The sequence below is a fragment of the Arachis stenosperma genome, chromosome 1, assembly GCF_014773155.1.
Source record: "Arachis stenosperma cultivar V10309 chromosome 1, arast.V10309.gnm1.PFL2, whole genome shotgun sequence".
NCBI lineage: Eukaryota > Viridiplantae > Streptophyta > Magnoliopsida > Fabales > Fabaceae > Arachis > Arachis stenosperma.
In genome coordinates this window covers 4,618,232-4,630,803 of record NC_080377.1, presented here as the reverse complement: position 1 = coordinate 4,630,803, position 12,572 = coordinate 4,618,232, and positions in this window count along the sequence as shown.

Here is a 12,572-nt window from a genome sequence, read left to right as displayed (position 1 = left end):
CTATTTCTTATCTTTAGTTATATGTTGATGACATTATTTTTTGGATCAGCAAATGAATCCCTTTGTACTTGCTCATGACAAGTGAGATGATGGGTGAACTTAATTTTTTCCTTGGGCTGCAAATAAACAAACTGAAAAGGGCATTTTCATTCATCAAGAGAAGTATGCCAAGGAATTAGTTAAGAAAATTGGTATGGAAAATGCCAAACCCATGGGAACTCCCATGCATCCAAATCTAAATTAGATAAGGGAGAAACTGAAAAAGATGTTGATGAGACAAGGTATAGAGGAATGATTGGATCTCTTATGTACTTAACTTCCTCTAGACCCGATATTGTGCAAAGTGTTGGATTGTGTTCTAGGTTCCAATCCAAACCAAAAGAGTCACATCTTTCTGCAGTTAAAAGGATCATTAGATATGTTCATGGCACATCAAATTTTGGTCTTTGGTATCCTAAGATTGATGATTTTTCTGTAGTTGGGTATTGTGATGCAGATTTTGCTAGTGATAGAGTTGATAGAAGGAGCACTTTTGGTTTATGTTGCTTCCTTGGGAAGTCCTTAAATGTATGGTCAAGTAAGAAGCAACCAACAGTGGCCCTTTCCACTGCAGAAGCTGAGTATATAGCTGCTTCTTCTTGTTGTTCTCAGCTTTTATGGTTAAAAACACAGCTTGCTGATTACAAATTAAATGCTGAAAATATTCCCTTAATGTGTGATAATATGAGTGCCATCAATATTTCTAAAAATCCAGTTTTACACTCTAGGACTAAGCATATTGAAGTGAAATTTCACTCAATAAGAGAACATGTCCAAAAGGGGGATATTTGCATTCAATTTGTTAAATCAGAAGAGCAATTAGCAGATATTTTTACAAAACCCTTGGCCGAGGATAGATTCTGCATGCTTAGGACTTGTCTATGAATTTTGAGTTATGATTCCCTGTTTGAAAAATTCTGATGTATTTGCTGGAGCTTTTTTTTTGTCTCATAAACAGGCATGAGACAATTCTGGGCAAGTGATGAACGTTTCCATCTAGTCCGTGTGATCTGGGCTTGCTTCAAGTAAATCTCAATCTGGGCCAACCTCATTATTCAGATCAAGAGTGGTCCAAGTGTATTTCATTGATTTCATACCACCTCAAGGCTCAAATGTGAATGTTACAATCTTGTTTGTTTTTCTTTTGTGTTTCATAAAAGGCTTTCACTAAATGTTTTGTGGCCCAAAAGGTTTTCAAGTAAATTTAAATTTGGCCGAAAAAGGTTTCAGGTTAATTTTGTTTTCAATTTTTTGATCTTTAAAATCAAATAAAATCTTTCTTTTATGAGGTCATGTCTTGTCAAGTCTTTTCAAATGGTGATGCAGTTGCATGGTTTTGGAAATTTGCTTTTGGGTACGGTTACCAACACTCCCTCTCTTCCCTCCATAACTTCTCCTCAACCCTTCGGTTTCTTCCCTCTCACACCACTATCTCTCCTCCATCAAAGACATCATTTTTAACCAAAATGAGGAAGAAAGTTATTGCAAAAAGGGCTCCTCGTGAGAAGATATACAAACTACCCACAAAGCCTTCCACTCGCTCTCAAGACCGAACCTTTACGCCTTCTCCTTCACCTCCTACCTCTCCTCCTCGCTGTGACCCCATGGCTCGAACAAAAAATACTCCAAGGTTCCCTGCTTCTGCCAAGCCAACGCCACCACCAAAAGTCACACCATCCAAGCCAGGTTCATCGAAACCGAGTTCATCCAAAGGAAAGCGACCTGCAGCACCAGAACCTCCACCTGAGTCCACACAACCAAAATCTAGGTCTGTTCCTTCACGTTCTCAAAGAGGTAAAGCTCGAGTTCCTCTCTCATCTGTTAAAGAACCAGAAGTTGATCCTTTTGCTCACAAATCACACTATATGACATCTCACTCTGACTTTAACCCCCATCGTTTCAAATCTGCCATGAACCACGATTTCTATGAGGGAGTTATTAAGTATCGTACTCTATGTCCATCTTTTCTGGCTGATTTACCTGATTTGAAAAAGAAAGGTTTTCCTTTTGTTGCAAACTTGGAATTTTTAGACTGGAATCACCTTTTTGACATCAAAAAACCTGTATACCCTCAGTTGGTCAAAGAATTTTATGCGAACATGACTTATCATGAAGGAAGTGTGCATTCTTATGTTAAGGGCAGAGACATTTTTTTAAATAATGAAACTGTCAGTGATGCATTGAAGTATACTGATGTTGGGCCTTGTGCTTACACTTCGGTTAAGTGGGATGAAGGTGTTGGAATTTCTTATCTTGATGCACTGGCTCACATTTGTGAACATGTTTCTTTAATTGATGGCATCACACCCACACACAAAGCCTAGGATATGAACGTGCTCAATTACACCGCATTGTCAACCACATTTTGATTCCTCAAAGTGGTTCATATCAAAGGGTTTCTTACACTGACACACTTGTTTTATATGCCCTCATTACAAAAACAGAAATCTCTTTTGCATACTTGATGGCTAGATACATGTTTGATTCTGTTCGAAGTACAAAAGATAAAGCACTTCCTTATGGCATGTTTCTAACTTGCATATTTGAGCATTTTGGTGTTGACTTGACCAATGAGAAATATGAAAATAGACATTCATACCTAAAGGGGGGTGGTTCAGTGAAACAGAACAAAGGATCCACTAGATCTGAAAGAGTCGTTCTAGATGATGAAGATGAGGACTGTGTCCCTGAGGATTCTCCTGCTCCTTCCACCGAGGGTACCTCCATTTCCACTGGGAAGAAATCCACTCTGCTGAATGTGGTCAAGGATGTAGCTCAAGAGTTTGTATCTCAATCAAATCACATGATTGCCATGAGCAAAGAACAAAGGAAGTTAGCTAGCAAGCATGAGAACTTTCTGAAGAAATCTCGGGATAGGGTGGCTGTGCTCATGACCTTCATTGATAACCTTAACAATGATGAAGACATTGCCACTAATGTTGAAGAGGATGCTGCCTCGGAAGGAGATGGTTCTGATGCCTAAGATTTGTCTCATGAAGACTGCTGCTCTCGTTTTGTCTCATGAATTTTATTTATTCTGCATCTGTTGAACTCTTTAATTTTTGGATGACTGTAATAACTCTAAATACTTTTGCTGGTTTAGTTAGAACTTTTGAACTACTATCTAACCTTTCCTTGCAGGATTTGAATTGATGTTTTTGTTCATCCTTTGAGTTGTCCACCCTTGATGACAAAAGGGGGAGTAAGGATGGTATTTTTGATGTTGATGCAGCTACTAGTAGTTCACTCGTATTTTTGTCTATTTGCTGCTAACATATAATTAATGTTTATATAAATGTGTATAGCTCTTTATTGTGCTTTCTTTAAGTATAATGCATAAACAGGAACAAAGAGGAAAGCATAAATCCAGGGGGAGCTAATCTTGAAAAAGAAAGGGGGAGCAACATAAAATCAAAGGGAGTTTTCTAAACCTAACTCAAACTTATTTCCTTTTGATTATTGCTTGAATCATGTTTGTCATCAAGGGGGAGATTGTTGAGTTAAGAAATTAACTAAATTAATTAATGATGACAAACATTATTTTTGAGCAAAATAAATAATTAGTGTTGATTAATTATATCTACTTATTAACTAATTGTTTATTGTTGCAGGTCAAATGTTAACAGCCCAAATGGAATAAAAGGCAGTCAGCAAAGAATATTGGGCTGAAAGCAAAATAAAGAGCCCAAGCAAAAGCAAAGGAAGAAACCAAAGAAATTAAATCGGGCCATGCATACTAATACCCGATCCAAGCCCGAACTAGTTTCAGAATTGAAATTCCCTCTCTCTTGCTTAACTAAAAGCAACGTTCTTCTTCCTTCTAATCAAGTATCAAGTTTTCAGAAAAAGCAAGAAAGAGAAAGAGAAGAAAAGCTTCTTCCATAAGCCATTAACCAAAGAAGCAAGAGAGAGAGAGTTGAAGCTTGGAGCACAGAAGCTAAATCAAGCTTAAGAAAGGTAAACCATAACATCTTGCATGCATCAGATCTTCATCCTTTCTTCCCTACTATCTGCTCTATCCAAAAATGGCTTTGAAGGGAAAGTTGTTCTCTGCCCTATTCTGCTGTGTATCTACGGTCTTCATCAAAACTTGGGGACCAAGTTGGTGTTCAAGGGTTCAGATTTGGTTGACCATTGGAAAACAAGTTCGGTTACTTCTTCATGGCTTTCGGTCAAGTTGGAAAAGTCAGAAGCAAAGTTTCCATTGTGAGGATTAATGGGAAAAAGTGAGACAGTGGGTTGGTGAAGCTCAAGGCTCAAGAAGTTGACCTAGGAAGAGCAACCAAGCAACATGCAAGGAGATAAAAGAAGACTTGCTGTTCATTCAGAAACCAAGGAGAGAAAACCAGTGAACGTAAGGTGTTTGTTCTGAGAGAGCACTTTGAAGAAGTTCAACTAACTGGACAGTGTAACCTAATCAAAGGTGCATTCCGCCAGTATGAAGAACTGAATCAGAGGCTTGCTAATCTGGTTTTTCGCATAGCACAGAGGCTGTTGATGAAGTCAATCTCCTTCATGTTTTTCTGATTGTAATGTACTTTTCTAAGCTTATCTTTCTGTAATTTCTTGAGAGAAAAGGCATTGTGAGAAATCTTGAGAAAAAGCCATGAGTGGAAAAAGGCTGAGAGAAACACTTGAGAGAAAAGCCTAGAGTTATTTTCAGATTTCTTTAGGTTGGTCAAGTGTCTTGTATCTTATTCCTGTTTGGTATCCCTTCTTAGGGGTTAGCACTAAGAGAAAATAGTTAGGTGTTAGCATAGCCAATGTCAAGTTAGGTTAGAACTTGAGTGTGAAATTGGTGTATGTAAAACTGTTAACTATAGTGAAATTCTTCCACATTTGTGGAGGAGACTGGATGTAGGTTGCATAGCACAAAGCAACCGAACCAGGATATATGCTGGTGTTAGCTTTTTCTTCTCTGTCATGTTCTGTTTTCTGTTTTTCATGAGACAAAAATAAATTGTCTCATAAATTTCCGCTGCTGAGTTCAAACAGAATCAGATTTGTAACTTTGATAAAAAGGGTCAAAAACAGCAACTGTAAAAGGAAGGCATAGATTCAACCCCCCTTCTCTAAGCCTACCACAACCTTCAATTGGTATCAGGAGCAAAGGTCTCAAAAATCAAGCTTAACCGCTTGGAGCAAAGATCCAATGGCGAACAACTTGGGCACAACCACAGTTGCCTACACCCTCACTGAAGGTCAGTCAAACAACCGACCACCTTTCTTCAATGGGAAGAACTATTCCTACTGGAAAGAAAGGATAAGGATCTTCATCCAATCCATTGACTACAACCTATAGAAGATCGTTGTGAGCGGTCCAAAGATCCCAACAAAAACAAGTGCTGATGGAGTGGTGACTCCAAAAGAAGAAGCTGAATGGAATGAAGATGATAAGAAGAAGATAGAGCTGAACGCGAAAGCAATCAACCTTCTTCACTGTGCTATCAGCTTTGAAGAGTACCGGAAGGTGTCTAGATGCAAGACAGCCAAAGAAATCTGGGAAAAACTCCAGGTTACACATGAAGGCACCAAACAAGTCAAAGAAACGAGGATTGATATGCTGCGAAAAGAGTACGAGATGTTCAGCATGAAGGATGAGATGGGTACAAACTACGAGAACAAACCTTGGTGAGAAAACTCCTTAGAAGCCTCACAAAAGAGTGGGAAAACACTGCCACTGTCCTAACCGAAAGCAACAACATAAGTCCAATAACCTATGATGAGCTGAGAGGAAAACTCCTAGCCTATGAAGCCACACACACAAACACAGACTCAAAGAAAAAGGGAATAGCCCTTAAGTCACAAATAGAACCAAAAGAGAGTGAGTTAAGTGATGGTATTTCAGATGACGAGCTTTTGTTTTTTTGCTAGGAGATTTAGAAGGATGTTGAAGAGCAAAGGCAAATACAAGGGCTCAAGTTCAAAGGAGCACAAGATAGACTTGAGCAAGGTGACATGTCATCATTGCAAGGAGGCTGGACATTTCAAGTCAAACTGTCCAAAGCTCAAAAAGGAGGACAAAGGAAAGAAGGAAAGGAAGAGAGAGTACTCATGGCAGCTTGGGAGGATCTTGAGAATGACTCAAATGAAGAAGAAGAATCTGAAGGAGATGACAAAGACTGTTTCATGGCTGGAAACAACAATCTTGATGAGGTAAATTATTATGATTTGACCATTGAGGACTTGCAAGTTATTATTGATGATCTCACTTTAAATACCTCAAAACTGCTTGATAAATACAATGGTTGCAGATCTGAAAGAGATGTGTTAAGAGCTGAAAATGAATTTTTAAAAGAAAAAAGTAAAGGAAACTGAATGTGCTTTGGACATCATTGAAGAAAACAGATTTTTAAAATCTGAACTTGAAAAATTAAAAGGAAAGCACATTGTGGATCCTTCTCATGAGTTAATTGCTGAAAATGAAAGATTAAAAGATATGATTAAAAGACTGAACGGTGACTTGGCAAAATTTTTGGATTTGTCATATGTCAAAACTGGAGGCGAAAAAATGAGGTTTTTCAATTTGGGGGTTTTCGTAAGATGTTTTAGAAGTTGGTCAAAATTCAAAGTATTTTCATTCACCTCTTTCCAATTTCTTATTAAAAAACCAATTTTTACCTGGTTTATGGCAGAGCTTTTGGATTCCTCTGTGATCTACAATACGCACATGGATTTGCAACAATTAAAATGGATAATTTTGATTTTCTCTGTATTTATTCTCTCTCCCTAGAATCTAGCGTATTTTGTAACAAATTTTGGGATGTTTCCTCCCCCATTTTGTTAATCCAAGGGTGGGGGTATATTGGCTATTGGGATTTTTTTTTATTTCTTTGGTTCTGTTAGTTTGATTGAGAAGGGTATATTCTATTATTGTTCCTATGAATAGAATTTGAAATGGTTCTCTGCTGCAGGGGTTGAATCAAAGGTCAAAGAAAAAGGTTCTGTGATTGGTAATTTCTCTTCTTGGAGGAAAGCGAAGAAATCATGCCACAAGGAAGAGGGGAGTGAAGGCAATTTCTCTTCTTGGAGCGAGTACGGTGAGTACAATTACCCACTTGACTCTGATTCCCTTGATGATTTTGAAGAGGGAGAATCTGATGAGGTAAAAGAGACTTTAAGGAAATCATTCAACAAAGGTAAGGGGGATTTGTCCCAATTATGAAGGAGAGAAATCCACATGGACAAGTTACTGATACATCAGCAAGTGACCTGCTCGAAATCGGTTGCAGGAATTGAAACGTACATATATCAAAGTAGATAGAGACCGATTTGGGTATTTAGATTTTTTAGGGGGTGAGAAGTCCATCGAGCAAATAGTTAGGGACCGGAAATGACATTTACTCAAAAAATAATAACATATATGAGAAATCGAAATACTAAACAAAATGTTAATAATAAATATAGTATATAAGAATTACAAGCTAATGTAAATGGTTACTTATATTCTTATTATAGAAGAAAATAAAGAGTAGAATTAGTACCTAATTTTTCAAAAATAGCAAGTTAACGTAAACGTAAAAGTAGAAGCTACAACTTTTAACTTCACGTAAATGTGTGTTTACAGCCTAAAAAAATTACTAAATATAAAAATAAAATTTTTAAGAAACTCAAACGCACTTCTTTATTCTCCAACACTAAACCAAATACACTCAACACTAAGACCGTTGTATAAGTCATTAATTTTGTCTATGTTAACAATCTTATTTTAGCAATATAATTTAGATTCATCAATCTTAATAAAATTAACAATTTTGTTATGGTTAAAGTAGTTATAAATCCACATTAGTTGGCCAAGCTAAAGAGATAAGTCTTATTCTTAAAAAAAGTATTAAACTTAATTCATTACTTAAACAAAGAGATACATGAGTTACTTATACCAATAGGAAGAAAAAGGTTAGATAAACTAAGCAATGTAAAATTAATAGTAACAACAAAATTCGAGTTAAACCTTAAAGTAGTCCCTAAAATTGCACTCGAGATTCAAAGTAGTTCCCAAAATTAATATTCACTCAGTCTTATTCTCGAAGTTACACTCTAGAATTGATAGTAGTCCCTCAAACAGTTTTCATCCATCATTGGCCATCAAAAAGCTAAAGTAGACTTATAACTTCTACCATGCTAGCACTGTAACGACTAGCTGATGTGGCAAAGCAAATTTTTTTCATAATTTAGTCCCCTTCTCCTTTTTAAAATCCTAATCCCTGAATTATGTTCCCTAAATACAGAATTCCTTTATATTGAAATTCCTTTATCGAAGAACACTCATTCTCATTCTTCAAATAAAAATTTTATTATTTAGAACACTATCTATCAAATCTAATATAAACCATATACATGAATATATGCAACAACTATAAATTTAAAACTACGTACATGAATACATACAGGAAATAGAGCATGGTGATGATAGAGGAAAATAAATAGCTCAAGCTGGGTTTCTTTTAATGTATCTAACTCGTACGCAGAAAATGTTAGCCTATCATAATCAAAATACAAAGCTGAAACATATTTAAAATTGCCAATTCAATGAAGAGAAATTGGAAGACCATATGAGGAATGAAGATACTTTGCTTCTTTTATATGTGGAGGTTAGATAGTAATTCAATTTCAGTTGGGAGGGGGAACATATCCAATCTTGACAGTTGTCAACTGCGATAAAAATTAGTAAGATAACTCAACTGCCAAATGGCTCTAGAAGAAAAACAAAACTAAATCCATAAGCATCTCATTTAGACACCAATGACCATTTCCCAGCCAAAAAATAAAAATCAGAAGGAAATAAACTAAAAATGCTTATCAGCATACTAATGAAATTATTACTGTATACAAACTGAGAGGAAGAAAATTAGGAATAGGACTAAGCAGAAAACTAAGATTATGTTGTCTACCTTGAGTATGCATCATAAATTGATTAAACATGAGTGTAAGGTGTTCCCACCATCCCTCAGAGAAATCCTACAGATGCCACTGGATTTTAGTGACAATCATTCTACTACAGATCTCATCATCAGTGGCATGGCGGAGAGCACAGAGAAAAAAAAGGCCAAGAACATTCATTCTCTCCTTCAATAACTCAACTATAATACCTACCATAACAGAGCAACAACAACCAGCATGAGGGTGCGGATTCGGGTGTGCCACTACCACCCCTTCGCCCTCCTCATCAAAGAAACGGAACCTTTCTCAGAAGCTGCAGCAAAAGCAAGGATTCCCTCCCCCTTCCCTAGCCAGGACCAACAAAGAAGAGTCGAAACGACTCAATAGATCATATCATGTGGGAAATAGTTGATGAGGTAGGATTAGTTGAGGCTACCAATGGAGTCTGTTTTGATTTTTCAGCAGAGGAGAAAGGAATGAAAGGTCTGCACATAGCGAAAATAATTTGGGGAGTAGAGTTTTAAAAGGAAAAAGGGACCAAATTGCACAAAAAGAGTTTTTTTTTTTTTTTGTCATGTCAGTTAGCCATTTCAGTGTCAAGGTGGCAGAGATGAGTCCATCTCAACTTTTCGATGGCCAATGATGGATAAAATTTTTTTGAGAGACTATTATGAGTTTCGGAGTGCAATTTCGATGAAAAATTGGATAACTATTAACTTTAGGGACAACTTTAAGTCTCAAAGTACAATTTTAGGGACTACTTTGAACATTAATCCTACTAATTTTGCTTGCCAAATTAAAAATAGGTAGTTGTCTCTCTTGTTGAAAGTTGGAATAATAAGGAAAACACATTAGCCACCCTAGGGATCAACTTCACGTTTAAGGTAAGGTTTGTTTTTATGAATCGGAGAATTGAAACTCAATATATATTTAGTGGTCAAAGAATGAAACTAAAATTTTAGTCAAACAGAGAGATGGAGAATGGGGTCCCTGCGAGAAATGGGGCCCTGTAGAGAATGGGGATGAGAAGCAAATCTGGGGTGAGGATGGGGAGTAGGGAGGCATCCCCCGCTCCTGCCATGCCCCATTGACATCCCTACCTCCACCCTCTTCATCTTCAATGCCTATCTCCGACATTGAAATTCACTTACCCCTTCAAAAACCAAATTCTTCTACTACAAATAATCATTCTATGATAACTAGATCCAAATCTGCCTCCTCTAAACTAAAGGTTTTTATATCTGCACTTTTTATATCTTATTCTGATCCTCAGTATTTTCAAACCATACCCTCTTCTGTTAAGAAAGCTCTTACTTTACCACATTGAAAAGATGCTACGCTTATTGAATTGAATGCTTTACAACACACTCAAACCTGGAGACTGGTTAATCCTCTGTCTAATTAAGGTTATTGGGACAAAGTGGGTGTATGCTATTAAAAAATTTGCTTTGGTGAAGTGAAGAGATACAAAGCGAGATTAGTAGCCTTTGAAAATTATCAAGTTGAAGGTATAGATTTTACCGAATTATTCAGTCCCGTTATCAAACCTTCTACCATTCCTGTTATTTTAACTATTGCAATCTCCAAAACTTAGACAATTCACCAATATAACTTTAATAATGTTCACCAATATGACTTTAATAATGCTTTCTTAAACGACACTTTAAATGAAACTGTATATATTACACAACCTCCTGGTTCTGTTTTACATCCCTCTTCTCAGGTTTGCAGACTCAATAAGGCCATATATGACCTAAAACAGATTCCTAGATCCTGGTATATTACATTGTCTTTAACTCTTGCTCAGTTTGGCTTTAAGAGTACTAAGTCTGATCCTTCCCTCTTTTTCTTACAAATTAGTGTTTATAGTGTGTATATATTGGTGTATGTAGATGACATACTAATCACAGATAACAAATTTTTAGTTATAACATCTATAATGACTAAACTGCATCACATTTTTACTCTCAAATATCTTGGTATCTTCAATTACTTTCTTGGCAGAGAGGCTCTTCAATTAAAATTTGGCTCTTACCTTCTATGCCAAACCAAATATATCAAAGATTTGTTGTTAAAATCTAGCATGCATGATTCAAAACCTGTTCCAACTCTTATGTTATCTTCCGAAAAGCTATCTCAGTTTGGTGCTGAATCATTTGATGACCCTATACATTACAGGTCTATTGTAGGTGCCTTGCAATATTGTACTCTTATTAGACCTGATGATATTTGTTTTGCTGTCAACAAAGTCAGCCAGTTCATGCACAAACTCTTGAACTCTCATTGGAAAGCTGTTAAGCGTATCTTCAAATACCTTTCCGGTACAACAGATCAGGGTCTTATTTTTTATCCCTCTCCTCATTTTTCAACTTTTGCTTTTGCTGATGCAAACTGGGGTTCTGATGTGGATGACCGACGCTCAACCTCTGGGTACTGTGTTTATTTTGGTAAAAATTTGGTGGCCTGGTCTAGCAGGAAGCAACACTCCATCAGCCGTTCTAGTACAGAAGCTGAATTTTGCAGTGTTGCTGACGCTTCTACGAAAAATATTTGACTTGAAAATCTCCTGCAGCAGTTACATATTCGTGTCTATGGCACCCTTATGATTTACTGTGATAATGCTAGTGCTGTCCAAATATCTGCAAATCCAATTATGCATAATTGTTCCAAATATTTTGAGCTCAATTTTCATTTTGTTCGGGATAGAGTGAATCAACGAAAATTGCATATTATACGTGTCTTAAGACTTTATCAAGTTGTTGACAGTTGTACCAAATTCTTGTCTCTAAATGTTTTTGAAAAATTCAAGAGCAAACTCAAGATCACTTCAAGAGATCCCTTGAGTTTGAGAGAACTGAGAAGAGTAATAGACTTGAAACTAAAAAAGAATAGTTATAGATTAAAGATTAGTGATGAGGAGTCAGAACCTTAAATATATAAAAGAAAAAATGTATGTGAATATTATTTTTGGATGAAAAGAAAATAAAAAACACTCTTCTTTAGTTTTTCTTCATCTGCTAATGCATAATCATCTTTCATCATCAAATTTCAATTTTTCTATATTTCTATCTTAGTATTTTATGTAGCAAACAAATGCAACCAAGGCGACAAGGAAAAAAGAAAGCTGGAGACAAAAGAAATACTGAAACAACGCTCAAGATACCACAAAAAGTGGCGATTATTGAAGGCCACAAGCAGTTGCAAACCTAGCTAGAAGAGCATATAGGAATTGGGTTTTATGCGATAGTAAAAGAAAGTTATATGAACTGGTCGTATATAATAATTAAACAACAATGTAAAAATATATTCTTATATATTAATGAGGAAGCATTTGAAGAAGAGACTATTTATACTTTATTTAAATTATTATATTCACTTTATTCACCATATATATAATTTTCAGATACTCTTTTTAAACATCTCAAACTAATAAACAATATTTAATGTTAAGGTAATTAAGTACATGAACATTTTAAACAAATTGAGGCATATCATCTAAGAGCTTCTTGAAAACCTTAAATTCTTCAATAAGTTCAAGGTGATTTTTATTTGCGCACATTCAAATACGTATTCCTTGATAATTGATATACATATTAAGCACTAATGCAGTACAAATCCAGACATAGATAAACGCATACATAAAGAAATACTCT